At 41.9% G+C, this 15193-nt stretch overlaps 1 protein-coding gene across 4 annotated transcripts in view; it reads left to right on the top strand.

Annotated features, from left to right (window-relative positions):
* Positions 1-4317: 4317 nt before the first annotated feature.
* The window catches only part of cep350 (centrosomal protein 350), a 65679-nt gene continuing 54803 nt past the window's right edge, over positions 4318-15193 (top strand). For 3 of the 4 annotated variants that reach the window (XM_088598964.1, XM_088598965.1, XM_088598961.1), the window contains exon 1: positions 4318-5177. The gene's annotated coding sequence lies outside the window, so the exon portion shown is untranslated. The remainder of the gene's footprint in view (positions 5178-15193) is intronic. The other variant, XM_088598962.1, reaches the window with a different exon arrangement.

Below are 15193 nucleotides of genomic sequence, written 5' to 3'. Positions count from 1 at the left end.
TCCAGTCCTCCGCAGGAGTTCCAGGGAAGAGGGATTTCCTCTTTAGTCCCTGTTCAGGGCCCACGGTCCCTTCCTATGCTCCTTCACTATTAAAAAGCGTCCCACACTGGTCATTTTTTTCCAATTAAAAGATAAACTTTATTTCACAAAAAAACATTTCATAATAAGTACACACTCTAACAACTTATCAAGCTCACATCAATTAAGAACGTTCCAAATCAGGTGATTGTCCATTATCAATCAGTTCCAGTGGGTTGTGGGGCCAGATTTGCACAATGAAAGAGTTCCTCCAAGCCCTACCACACCGTTATCCACGCCATTTCCCTGTCCCGGCTCTGAAACCACGGTCGTCCAGTCCTCCGTAGGAGCTCAGGGCACAGGGGTTTCTGTTTTAGCCCCTGTACAGGGCCCAGAGCCACTTCCAGCGCTCCCTCACCATTGGAGAACCCCCATTTGGCGATGTTGCGCTTCACCCTTCCTTTGAATCCGCAAGGACCTTCTCCTCCAGCTCCCTCGCTCCCCACTCTGTGTTGTGCTGAATGAGAGTGCTCCTCGCGTTCCAGAGCCCTTGTTTTGTTAAGGACACCAGTAGCCAAAGCAAGTACTGTGTCCCCTTGTCCAGTCCGGTCGGTGTCAGCCCCAGCAGTTACTGTAACTGAGCACTGTTCCCGCTCCCAGGAGTTGCATAGTGTTGTCCATTCTGCCCCACACCGCTTTGGCGAAGGGCCAGCTCCAGAAAACGTGCTACTGTGTCTCTTCTATGAAGCACGTCTCCCAGGGGCAATGTGGATTTCTTGCGAGCGAGTGTCTGTAAAGGACCTCTGTGGTTGCCAGCCTCTGGTGCCCTGCCATCCAGGGAAGATCCTTCAGCTTGTTGTCCAATTCCTTTGGCTGTGTCTTTGTGTCCTTGGCTGTGTCCTTGTCTGGGCCCAGTCTGTGGCTGCGGCTCTCCATCCCGATGAGCCCAGAAATGCGGCATGTCTCTTCCCCGTTCCTCAACTGGCTGGCACGTCCGGTTCCTCATGCTGTACTCGTACTCTTACTGCCCCCCAGACGAACTTGAAGACAAACTTGAAGACCATCCCTTGCAGAGCTCGTCTGAGTCTGGGCAGTACTGCCAGGTAAACCAAAGTCAGCAGGATGTCTGCTTTCAACACCATCACTTTCCCCATGAGGGACAGCGACCATGTTTTCCACAGACCCAGCTTCACGTTCACCTGGGAAAAAGCATCTTTGATTGTTGGAAGAAAAACTTGTGCCCTAAGCAGGAATCAAACCCAGACCTCTGTGGTCTGAGAGGCATGTACCGAAACCACTGCACCAACACGCCACCCACACACTGGTAATACTGGTAGGTTAATTGACTTCTCAGAAATTGGCTTTGGTATAAGAGTATACAGTACAGTATGTGGCTGTGTGTGCTCTGTGATGGACTGGCATCCCATCCATGGTGTACCCTGCCTTGCAGCTGTTGCTTGCTGTGGCTCCAACTCCCCCAAAACCCTAGATTGGATGAATCAGTTAGAAAATGGAGGGAGTGTGATGGTGCTCTTCTATGTGTCCAAAACATGATGAAAACACAATGATATAGAGCAGATGTATGTCTATTATTGTGATCTACAGTATGTGTCCCTTCACGTCTCATTTACATGCGTGTCAAATTTAGTTTTCTCAATAGTTGTTTTAACAACCCAGATACCACCATTAGCACTGTATTGTATTTGAAAGCTGTTTTGGTGAAACACCATTTTATATGACATGTATGTTTTTACATACACTGCTTGCACTAGTCTGATAATTGTGTTTTTACTAGACAAAATATTCTCCTTTTCCCCTTTTCTTGATAAAAGAACTGCCTTTTTGTTATGGGAGTCATCACCATCATGACCTAAAGCAGAGCAGTCTTTTGACAGGATCAGAGAAGAGCTGCATTTGGGGAAATTAATTATATTTTCACACTGTTGCTACAAGAACCATGCAAGTTAATTCTCTCTAAGGATCAAGTTAATGCTTGAATGGTTTTCAGTAAAACTGCAAGCAGCAAATGGGTAAACAAGAAGTAGATAGTTATTGATGTTGCCATTTTTTGCATTTATGTATGTAGAAAAAAAATATATAAAGACCTTTGCCAGCACCCACCCTACTAATATATGTAGTAGTTATTTCATTAAGATTTTAAGAAAGTCTAGTCATCAAATGAGAGATAATTAAGTATTATAAAGAAAAGGTGACACTGTATAATCTCTGTATAAATGGTTTTGAAAAGAAATACAATCTGAGAAGGAGTAATTGGAAAACATACAGCCATATGAAAAGAAGGTTCACCCTCTTTCAATTCTATGATTTTATATACATTACGACAATCATCTGGTCCTTACCAGGTCCAAAAATTAGGTAAATCTAACCTCAGATGATAATCACACAACAGATTCCACAATGTCATTATTTAACAAAAAAATAAGCCAACATGCAGAAGCCATGTGTGAAAAACTAAGTACACCCCATGATTCAGTAGCTTGTAGAACCACCTTTATCAGAAATAACTTGAAGTAATCATTTCCTGTATGCATTTATCAGTCTCTCACACCATTTGAAGATTTTTGGCTCACTCTTCTTTACAACATTGCTTCAGTTCACTGATGCTTGAGGGCATTCATCCATGCACAGCTCTCTTAAGGTCCTGCCACAGCATCTCAATGGGGTTGAGATCTGGACTTTGACTTGGCCATTCCAACACCTTGATTCTTTTCTTTTTCAGCCATTCAGTTGTAGATTTGCTAGTGTGCTTGGGAACTTTGTCCTGTTGCATGACCCAATTTCAGCCAAGGTTTAGTGGTCAGACAGATGGCCTCATTTGTCTCTAGAATACTTTGGTATAAAGAGGAGTTCATGGTCGACTCGATGACTGCAAGGTGCCCAAGTCCTGTGGCTGCAAAACAAGCCCAAATCATCACCCCTCCACCACCGTGCTTGACGGTTGGTATGAGGTGTTTGTGGCTATACGCTGCGTTTGGTTTTCACCAAACATGGCGTCATGCATAATGACCAGACATCTCCCCTTTGGTCTTGTCTGTCCAAAAGACATTGTTCCAGAAATCTTGTGGTTTGTTCAGATGCAAATTTGCAAACCTAAGCTGTGCTGCCATGTTCTTTTTGGGGAGAAGGGGCTTTCTCCTGGCTGTCCTTCCATGAAAGCCATACTTGTTCAGTCTTTTTCTGATCATAGTCATGAACTTTAACATTTAACATTAACCAAGGCCTCCAGATCCCTAGATATAGCTCTTCATTTCTTTGCAATTTCTCTGAGCATTATACGGCCCAACCTTGGGATGAGTTTGCTGGGATGCCCACTCCTGGGAAGATTGGCAACTGTCTTGAATGTTCTCCATTTGTAAATACTTCTCAATGTAGAAGGGTGGATTTCAAATTGTTTGGAAATGACCTTATAACCCTTCCCAGACTGATGAGCAGCAACAATTGCTTCTCTGAGTTCATTGCTGATGTCTTTTCTCCTTGGCATGGTATTAACACACACATGAATGATCCAGACCACCAAACTGCCAAAAGTTCTGCTTTTATAGAGGTGGTCACATTTCCTGATGATCAACCAGTCAAGTGCATTTGATTAGCAGCACCTGGGTGCTAATTACCTTCTTAATTCCTATGGAAGCAGTAAGGGTGTACTTATTTTATTTTTCCCACATGGTTTCTGCATTTTGACTTTTTGTTGAATAAATAATGACATAGTGAAATGTTATGTGCTGTGTATTATCTGAGGCTAGATTTGTCTAATTATAGAAGTTGGTGAGGACCAGACGATTATTAGTTATGCCCCGATATGTAAAACCAGTGAATTGAAAGAGGGTGTACTTTATTTTTCACATGACTGTAGCTCCACTTCTCCACCCTCTTACCTTTAATGGAGAGACTACATCGGTTATTATTCTATTCGTTTCTTAAGACTCAATCGTAATCAACATAACCAATCTTAGACTAGTATGAGCTCCCGTTCACGTATGCAGTATATAACCTATTTTAATTCTCTGTTTCATTGTATTTTTGTGAATATGTACTGTTTCTTTACTCTGAGACTTGTCGTATCTTGTTTCTATTATGCGTCACATGTAAAATCAACTTAAAAAACTATAATAAAGCCATATTCTTTCGGGAAACCAGGGTGACAAACTCAACATTTCAGCCCTCTTTGTTTTGAAAGTTGGTGAGTCTCCGAAGCCATCTTAGTAAGGTCAGTCTCGCACATCCTTGCTCTCGCGGTATTTCATGATTCCCGCGAGCCAACGCGCCTGACTAGGCTCACTGGTTTCCTGTCTCCCCAGTTGTTTGGTTAATGGCGGATGGGTTGGAGTAACGGCTGGTTTAGTGCGGCTTGTAAACCGGGAAAACAAAGCACAGGGGGCGGGTAAGGATAAACTGACACATGCGATCACTTGTGCGGATCCGAAGTGCGGACTCAGAAACGGAACGATGAAGGGTTGAGCTGTCGCTGGGAAGAAAAGTGAAAGGGGACATTGGAGATACTGTGCAATATTCAGCGGCCTGAAGACCCCGGGGCTGGAATTTTTATCGGTAGGTTAGAGAATTGAGAGCAGGGAAATCGACGTGCTAGCAACTTCCAAACTCCTCAGAGAGTGGGCACCGGAGGCTCACCCGATATAGCCGAAATGCCGCCGTGTCTTCTGCACGGGAGCCTGCCGGAGGACTGCTGTTGAGACTCGCCAGCCGGTATTCTGGATGCTGGGTGTTGAATCCAGCAGCCCAAGTGCCCGTGTTGCCCGCTTGTCATCGTGGTTTTTCCACCTTCACCCGGGTGTTCCGATCATCGGCTCCGTGTCCCGTGTTTGGTGAGAGGACGGTTGAGCGGCGGAGGCGCCGGGATCGGCCGGTTTGTGAGTCACCCTTTCAGGGGTGTAGTCTCTGCCACAGCGTACTTGTCCCGGGGGAAGACCGAGCCGCGGATTTCGAGGAATCGCGGACTGCGGCTGTACCGAGAGTTTCAGCTGGGAACTGTTGTTTTGAAAGGTGGCAGGAGGAGCGACTGAAAGGATCGGTTTTCGCTGTTTTGCGATCTTCCTCCGAGGGGTCAGGGTCGGAGCCTCTGTAGGGCCCCGGCTGATGTCCCGGGACACCGGACCACAGAGATCGATGCGGCGCTGAAGGTTAGTCCACCTGTCCTGGCCACTGGTTTTTGACGATATAGGCTTATTCCGTTTAATCAAATCCTGTCCTAGTCCACAGGGGTAGGTGTTTTACAGAACTTTCCCTGGATTGTTGGCACGGACGCCAGGGGATAGATTATTCCTGTTTATATTAGTTAAGTTCGTTATCGTGAAACTGTAAGTAGTTCACAGTGGGAAGCGAAACTTCCCGTTAATTTGTGTTCCTCCTGGCATATACACTAGTTTATTCTCTTGTGCGATCTGCGTGGAAAATTTTGTAACCCATAACTTAGCTGACAGTGTAAACTGTGCGTCAGACAAACATTAATAGAAGCCGGGTGTTTTGTTTTGTAGGACGTGTCATTTAAAAACTGAAAGTCGTTCGCATTATTTACGATTTTAAGGAATGTTTAATCGCGTCGATAAAACTGATTTTGGTTTCCACTCCACCTCGACCTCGTCTTGAGGGTCTTCTTTGGTCCACGACTCGTCTTGCCGAGAGCTAGGAAAAATCGTTTGCTTTTTGAAGATTTAAAAGACTTTTATCAAATGCACTTGAATTAGTGGGATATCTGTGGTATCGAGCACTAAAGTGATTGAGAGAGGGGATTTCCCTTCTGTGCAACTAATCAAATCCTAAAGCTTTTCTCCACCGTGTCTGAGAGAGGTCTTTTTGATGTCAGATGACTACAGAGACAGGTGTAGAAATCTTTTAGATTATCTCTGAGGTCATGCACATTGTTTATATTAAAAGAGAACGGGGTGGCACATTAATTTGCCTTTTTCCACAAGATTGTGGTTGGCGTGGCTGCCTGGCACTGGGTTCAGTTCCAGACTTGGCATGCTGTCTGTGTGGAGTTTGCATGTTCTCTCTCCGTGTCCACGTGGGTTTGTTCTAGGTGCTCTGGTTTCCTCCCACAGTCCGAAGACATACTCGTGGGTTAATTGACTTCTGGGGGAACTGTTGCAGGCTTGAGCGTGTGCCCTGCGATGTACTGGTATCTCATCCAGGGTGTACCCAGCCTTGCGTCCACTGCTTGCGGCAGTAGGCTCCAGCTCCCCCCCGCTGTTCCAGAAGCTTGGTGACTGGGGCACTGCTGTACTATGGCTTTGAGTCTCAAGACTGAAACACAGTAATTGGTTTTATGTGGTTATTTTTCACATTCTTATATCAACACCCCACCGCGCCTGCTGAGGAGAACAAAAATCTTCAATCTTCCTTCTTCTGTTGCAGTTTAATAGTTTCCACAGTTGTTCGATAACATTATACGTTACAATACTTCTTACAAGTAGGATGACTGCTAACTGATTCTGACAAAGATGAAGCTACAGATCACTACACGGAAAATACTGCAGTATGCATGTGTATATACATTTAAGAATTTAAATTAAATTAAAAACAAGACCCTCTGTAAGGTAATATCTCTGTAGCCTAGTTCTGTTGATGTTCTTTAATCTACGTTTGATGCTGATGTGTACTGGGCAGCTTTAACAATGCATGCCTTGCTTTTTAAGTATCTCGTGCTTTAATAACATATCATTGAAGTTACCAGTCAGCCCAGAGGAATATTGAACAACATTCAGTGCAACACCACCAGCTCTGCAGTGGGAAATTCTACTGCGGGCAGTTTCATTGCCTGTGATGAGTGTATTAATAAGAGTTCATTCGTAGTGCTGAATCCTTGGTACACTTGGAGTTGTTCTGCTTGAGTCAAAAATCTGTACTGAAAAAAAGAGGGGAAAATGTGGAAGTGTTTTTAAGATTAGTCAACTTACAGAGGCCTATGAAAATATATGTCTATGAAAATATATATATTTGATATATTTATATTTATCTATAATAAATAGATAAGATCACTTTATTAGCCATATACAATTTCTTGCATTAGGAATTTGTCTTTTTGCATACCCCACCTGCTCTGAACAGGTACCTTTTCAATCCTTGTTCATATCCTGTTTTTGGCTACTGTGCGATGTTATAGTTGGCATGAATATAAAAACAGGTCCAAATATACGCTCCTTTTTAAAAAAGTATCATGTAAGCAAATGAAGAAAATAGATATCAAGTGTTGTATTTTTAATGGGAAACGCACCCAGTTTTTCTGAAGGTGAAAGCGCAGGTGGAGGACTAGGGGTCGCGTCGCTAGCCGACTGTGACTCTGCACTGCCACTTGGTGAGATCCAGTGAGTGTTAGGGTTAGGGTTAGCTGGCTATGGGTGCTCGAGGCTCTGAGCGAAAGGACAACTTGCAATTTCCCAGGTTGTTAATGAACCGATTAAGGGCCATTCCATGCTTAGAGGTAAACACTTTAAAAACACTAAGTTTCTTCTCCTTCTTTTCTTTACCTTTCAACACAGCATGAACCTTTATCTGTTCCTTTGCCTAAGCAGGTTCAGACAGCTCCCTACTCAACCCTATCATGGTCAGATTAAAGGTTTTTGTATCAATCTGGAAGCCCTACTTGTTAGGATGAATGAGTCCTAAGTTTGAAAAGGGATGAGGTCTTTCAAGCCAAGGCACTGTGATCCTCGATCACATGGGTCCGAACGTTGCTCATGTCACCACCTGGGAGTTCACTGGGCTGCATAGCCTGTGCCATGTTAACCACTGACTGACTCCATAGTGGCCAGAGGAACCCTCTCTTGTTCTTACCTGTGTGCAGCTGGAGGGCTCCGCTTTGCATGAGCTGAGATGTGGGATATACCAAACCGGTATTGCCAAACTGGGTGGGTACATTGCAGAAATAGACATTCTGAATGGCAAAATATGCAGAAGAAATAAGTGCCACAAATGCAGTTTAGTTGCAAATTAAAATAATCGAATGAATTAGTAACATTGTTGAAAATTAAGATTGGCAGGCTGCATGTAACTGTATTTGAACTACAGATTACCAAACGAAGAGCCACGTGTAAATGAATGACTGATGAACTGTATAGAGTTCAGACTGTTTGCTGATTTGTTGTCAGGTAATATAATTACCACTTTGCCACAGGAGAGGAAAAAGCAAACGTTTTGGATATATATTTAGAACTTGAAAGCATTGTTCAAAATGTTTGTTTTGTTTTATAGATACCCAGCTGGGAATCTCCAGTGGGTTGTTTTATGTTTCAGTACAAAGTAAAAGCTTCTACACTACCCTGAGTGAATGTGGAAATTCCCAGGATCCTCTGACCTGCCCATTGATCAAACTGTTACAGTGGAATTGGCAGAAACACCGCTGACTCGGAGAAGATGAAAATCAGCAGGTGGCTGGGAAATTGCAAGTTGTCCTTTCGCTCAGAGCCTCGAGTACCCATAGCCAGCTAACCCCAACCCTAACACTCACTGGATCTCACCAAGTGGCAGTGCAGAGTCACAGTCGGCTACCGACGTGACCCCTAGACCTCCACCTGCGCTTTCACCTTCAGAAAAACTGGGTGCGTTTTCCATTAAAAATACAACACTTGATATCTATTTTCTTCTTTTGCTTACAGGATACTTTTTAAAAATGTAGTGTATATTTAGACCTGCTTTTATGTTCCTGCCAACTATACCATCACCGTACAGTAGCCAAGAATATGCTCAAGATTGAGATGGTATCTGCCATTACCAGCATTGCCCTCATCTCCATTAGTGCTGCATACTCCGGCACTTTTTATGGAAAAAGGTTGTAGTCTGTGTACTTTTTAAAATACTCCCCACGGGTGCGGGCCAGATCTGGGGGCTGTAGGTTCCCCACCCCAGCTCGACAGGCATGTTTTTTTTAGGGACTGCAGAGGAGAGCTTGCACATGCCCATTGTGGCTCGTTTTCCCATAACATGGAGCAGTTATTAAACTCGTGAGTCCTGCTGTTGACCATGAAGGGTGTTAGCCTTCACCCAGACAGCTTGAACAATCAGTAGGGGTGTGACAGACCTCCGGTGTTGTCATGACTGCGGACAGAAGGAATGACTCCGGCGATGCCCTCACACATCACACACCAGAGCTGCACGAACACGTTCTGCCGTTTGGGTTTCAGTCCCAGCCGAAGATATCGGCTTTCCTTCTACTTCTGTTTTTTTTTTCCTCCAATCTGTCACTCTGGTAAGATGAGCAGGAATCTTGACAGTCAGGCAACTCCTAATCTGCCATCAACCGGTTAGACTGCACTGCCTGTTTACTCCTGCAAGTGTGCAAGGACAGACAGAGGGGAGCTGTTGACAGAGCTGTGAAGGTTTCCTTGTCTTTGTAGGACCAAAAAAAGAAGCTGAGTGGGGGAAAAATGTTTATTTAGATCAGGGGTGTCAAACTAGTTCCTAGAAGGCCTTGTGTCTTTTGATCCAAACTGAGTGTAAATTAGCCCACCTAATTTCTAAATGTCCAAACATTCTAGTAGTTGTTTTAGCGTTCTGTGCAATTTGGTTTTACAGTTCTTTGCATAGAGCATTTACTTAAAGGCACAGTTAATTTGAAATCACTTTTGTGAAGTATTATAATTGTGTGCAGCTACTTAAATAATTAGACCACCTATATGACTGAGCATGTGGCAGAACACAAACCAGAAGACACCAGGCCCTGTAGGAATTAAGCTTCAGACCTCTGATATAGACCCTTTAAGGTAGGAAAAGCTTTATATAATCTTTAATGAAATGGCGATATGAGGGAACCCATGACAACATTCTGTTAAACATGTTTTCCTAACAAATGTTAGAGATTATCTGATGTAACTTTCGTTGACGTTGTGAACGCATGTCATTCCAGAAATTCCTGTTTGGTACTGAGTAATGCAATAGATACCTCAGCACAAGTGACACCAAACTTTTCACTCCTGACTGTCAGTGACCATGTTGATTATAGGTTTCAATGTAGGTTTACTTCATATATAATCCTTTACTGAAACAGATTGAAAAGATGCTCAGCTGATTAGGCACTGAAGCTGCAATGTTAAAAGTAAATCACAGGATGGCCCCAAAGTCCTTTAAAGCCACTGTCTGTGATTATTTTCAGAAATTTAGATTATGTCCTCAATAAATCTGAAAAAGCTTTTAATTCATTCTTGTCAAAAGTTATATGTAGGAGTATAACTGTTTCGCAGAACCATCCAGGTAGATGCATACACACAACTGTCATTGCTCCCAAAATGCCAGATGTGTGTCACAACGTACAGTATAAGAAGTTGCCTGGGTGCCTGCAGGTTGCCTGTGATGTCTATTCAGCACTAACTCTGCAGAGCTTCTGATGTGAAACGCTGAGTGGTCTGATGGGTCAGAGGAAAAGCCTGCTCTGTCTCATTCTCCCAGTTTGGTGTAAGAGCTGACCTGAAACCTAAAGACCTTATAATCAATTCCAGATAAGGTAGATATGAAAAGGATAATAAAAATATATATTTTTTAATCTGACAAAGCTTTTTTATTTTAAAAAGGAACTTAGCCTTGATTTTCAGGTGATTCATTGTTTATCTTTTCTGGCAAGAAGAAATGTGGTGATACTTTGCTGATTATAGACAAGCAGAGGGCCTCTGTAGTTGGTCATTGATTGACCTTGCATGCATCAGAGGGACGTTATTTTTCTGACAAAGTGGGGTTCATACTTTCTTTGGCAACGCCTCTGGGGGAAAAATAATGTAACCTGCAGTTGTCTAGCATTTTAAAAGTGCACAGTAATTAGCCCATTAGTGAATAGAAACGGTTATTCTCCATTAGTGTACGTTTGTTTGTTTGTTTGTTTGTTTCAGAGAATACATCTTGAATGTAGTTTTCCCACATTTTACAAAACTGTGCTTGGAACATGGAATGATAAATGCCAAAAAAATTATTAATTTCCTTGCTGTTGAATATAAATAATAGCAAGTTTGATGTTGTGCCATGAGAGAGTTGGAAAAAGGGAATATATAATAAATTAAAATGGCTTCTTTTGAACCTTTTTCTCCACTGTTTCTGTTTTACATACCCATTGCCTTCAGTTTGACACTGGTGTAGTTTTAATGCGGTGTGTGTGAGATTTACTGATCTATATAGTTTGTATAATACTTTCTGTCTTCTTTCGAATTGCGCTTGGAAGGTGAATCCTTTAAACATCTTATCCAAATATTAGTGTTAAGGTATTTTCTGCCAGTGACTAATCAGTTGGCAGCGGTTTGTCCATCTAACACAAAGGTTTTAATTAAAACTAATATTTCTTTAAATTTTGTTTAACGTCTGTTTGTAAGATAGGTGTAGCCTATCTAAGAGAAAATATAACTAAAAAGTTATCTTTTGTGTAAATACCTGAAATTTTGTCTTTGGGGTATAAATAATATTTTCAGCCTTTCTTTTGAATTCAGGATGTCTTTTATGATTGGCTTGGTTTATTTTTCCTACTCTATGATGGTTCATTTTTCTCAAAGCTTGAACTTGTGAAATACTATGGAAGTGAACTCTTATCTAGTTTAGTGAGTGAAGTTTAAACTGTCATAAAGTTACAATAGGAAAAAAGATTAAACCCATTTGACTGTACCGTGAATTATTATTTTCACCACACTTACATCTTTATAGGCAGATTTAAAAACAATGCAATAAATTAGCTAAGCGATTGTTCTTTCTACACTGAAGAGCTTTCATTGGGTAGCATGTTTTAGAGAATCGTAGAAGAACAAACATAGATTTATTTATTTTTAACTTATGTTTTGTGGATTTTTATTGCACGTTGCCCATGCTGTTAAAAATCCCTTCGTGTGCCAGTAAGAGCACGTCCCTGGGTTTAGGTTGCAGTTTTGAGGGGATCACAGCAAGGCAGTATGAAAACTATACAACTGCCCTCCTCCTGGCTCTTACTTCAGGCCACACAGAGACATTGAGGATTTTTAGCCTAGTTTAACCTGGCCTGCGTCTCTCTGTGCGGTCAGAGAAAATCAGCCTTCAGTAAAAATCCCAAAGAAAACACTGAGGATCATGCAAACCCCACATAGACACCCAGTGTCAGATCCCAAGTGTCTAAAGCTGCCAGCCACCACACCACTGTGCTGCTTCGGGTGATAAGGCAGAATAGTTTGGAATGTGCTCTAATTTTGATCTTCAATGCTTGTTTTGTGAGAAATTGGTAACATGATAAAAATCCGTGATTGTCCCGTACAAAACATCCAGGTTGTAATGAAACCTAAACTCTCTGTTAGATTAAAGGGGTTAATCATCTTCTTTCCAGGATATTGAGACTAGATCCCATCTATTATTGAACAGAATGATTTCTGGCTGTCACATTGCATTAACAGCTAAACGCCCATGCAGTGTTCTCGGCACAGTCTGCTGGCCTTGCAGGAGAGCTGGCAAAGCAGGCTGCATGTGGGCCAGAGAACGGAGAGTGTCTCTGTGCAAACAGCGACGGGCGTGTGATGGTTTCTGTGATGCTTGAAACGCGTCGTGGCTGTTGTGGGTTGTAGGTATAATGTAGTGTGACCCCTCCATGAATTACAATTAGGGGGCTTCCTTGTGGGAGGGGGGGGGGGAATGATTCAGTTTTCAAGGCGGAGATGAGATAACATTGAGTGTGGAGGTTAACTCTTGAACACACGAAAGAAGGATTTTTTTCTTTAATAAATGAGCACATTAGTAGCTGGAGTAGAAAGAATTCCCCCCCCCCCCCCCCCCACCTTCTTTTTAATGAATGGATGTGTCTCTTAGTCAAATGTCAAAGTCTTTGGAATAATGTGGTAATGTTACATTGTTCGTGGTTTTGATGAAGCCTTCCAAGTAACTTCCAGGGAACTGGAGAAGTGACTCCTGGTGACAGCGAGAGCAAGTTTGCGGTTACCTGTCGAAACCCTTGATTTTCTGCGCTGACTCTTATTCGCTCGAACCCTGATGGGCTTGGCCAGTTGCAGAATTCCACTCGTATTGAACTGATGACGGAGTACAGGCTTGAAGTGCGTCTTGCACCCAGGCTCTTGAGTTACACAGCTGGTCTAATTTAAGTTAGTAATTGTAGTAATTCTAAGTTGCTTATGTGTTTTGTATACCTATAACGAAGTAAATGTTATGATATTATCAGCTGCGATAAGATTTTAAGACTGATCGCTTTATTTTTAGCTAAGAAAATAGGTTAATTGATTTCATTAACTGTTCAGGTTGGAGCTAAGTGCAGAAGACAGTAGGACCTCCGGGAATTGAGATGGAGGCCTCCGGTCTGGACAGTGGTGTTCTATTTCTATTCTGAACAAGAGCCTTTACTTGTTGATCCACTGAGGAGCTCCCATTTGATATTTTAACTTGTTAACTGAATGGGAAGAAGCCGATATTTGATTCTTGTCACTCTGTAGCACATAGCACCGTTTTGAACATGCACTTCTGACCAGTAATGGCAGTCACCTCTTTCTCAGATATATTATTCAGCACACACACTTGCTAGACTGAGAAGCCTTTAAAAAATTGTTGGAACTCCTCGTAGATCTATGTACAATATCCTCATTCCTGTAACTAGGTGCGAGTCTCTGGATCAGAAGTTACCAATGGTGTCTGCAGCACTGTGACTGAATTCCTGTCGAATTACATATTCTGTTCCCCATTCACAGTAAAAAGGTAGTATACATAGTTAAGAAGCAAACCGTTACAATTTTTAATGAATCGCTGTGCTAAAGTGTAATTTTCAGGGAATTTAATGAAATGGTTAACGTTCATAACAGGAAAGAGTTTGATTTCATTTGCTTTCCTTTATAGGAGAGAAAATTAATTCTTTGCTCTTAATCATGTTTTTGGGTTTTGTCCTTCAAGTTACTTCCAATTAAGTGTAATACTTTTTGTAATCCAAATATTTGCACAGAGATTCTGTAGCTGTGTTCCAAGTCCTGGTTCCTAAAAACCAGTAGAGAGGTTAAGGTGGAAAGGTTTGCTAAAGCACTTGTGGTGGGCTGTAGTAGGGTACGCAGCTTTATAAAAATGTCATATGAGCAAAACAAAATGGAAAAAATTCCCTTCGAAACGGAAATCTCTTGGAGACACTACTTGGTGCTGTGACCACTATTGGCCTGTTTTGTAGAGAGTCGGGGCTATTTTTAGTTTCTACAGTGCCGGCTAAGTTGCCTTCTGAGAAAAGGGAGTATGGAAACATGAATTGATCCTCTGTAATACAGTGACCAGAACCTTCTATTATATTTATAAAAATATTTTTTAGGAAAACTTTCAGACATGAATACATAGCCTCCCTATTGTTAATATTTCTAGTGCAGGAAGTCAAAATATCTTCTTCTCTAGACACCAAAAATGTTTATCTAAAAGATAAATAAGTGATTTGATAAGCCCTTTGATAGGCAGAATGGTCTGCCCACCTTTTAAAAATTATTTTCTCAGTTGCCTGCTGGTTTATATATTAGAGATCTACAAAGCTCCAAATAGTTTCAGGTATTGAAACTGAACAGGCTTTCCTTTTTATAAAAAGGCAAGTGAGACCATTGCAAAACTAGCTATTTAATACCAAAGCTTAAAAACTCAACAGTGCATGCAGGTTCGTGGTGATTTAGTCATGTTGGCTATGCGTGTGCAAGTATCAGTTGTCCGAGGTTAAAAATGTACTGTTGACCTTTAGCCTTTTCATTGTAAGACAAATTCCTAGAGTTCAAAGTGCCTTTAGTAAACAAGTCGCACAATTTGCATATTACTATGAAGGAAATACCATTTATGTGTAGGATAGTTCTGCAAGTGCAAAATGTCTTTGTTTTTCTGTGTTGAAAAGCAACATATCAGTGCTGCAAAAGATGATCGTGTTTCCTTGAATCTCAAATGTGAGGTCTGAAAAAGAGAACAGTTATCAAAAAAACCATATACTGTACAGCCTTGCAATTTATCATCCTATGTTTGGCATGAGCTGCTCTGCTTTAGTAATTAATTTAAGAACTGTCACAACTGGAGCTACTCCCAGTATCCTACAGAGCTTCTTGGTTGCCTGTATGACATAAACAGGGTCACAGTCCAGCCTCAGTGGCCTGCTGGTTAAAAAGAATATATGCAGATACCTTTTTAACTTCTCATAAAGCAAAGCTGACTGAATATTCTTTCAGAATCTGTGACTTCAGTGCGTTTTGTCTCAGGG

Source organism: Lepisosteus platostomus, chromosome 11 (genome assembly GCF_059453375.1).
Source record: "Lepisosteus platostomus isolate fLepPlt1 chromosome 11, fLepPlt1.hap1, whole genome shotgun sequence".
Taxonomy (NCBI): Eukaryota; Metazoa; Chordata; class Actinopteri; order Semionotiformes; family Lepisosteidae; genus Lepisosteus; species Lepisosteus platostomus.
This window is presented reverse-complemented; position numbering and strand designations above follow the sequence as displayed.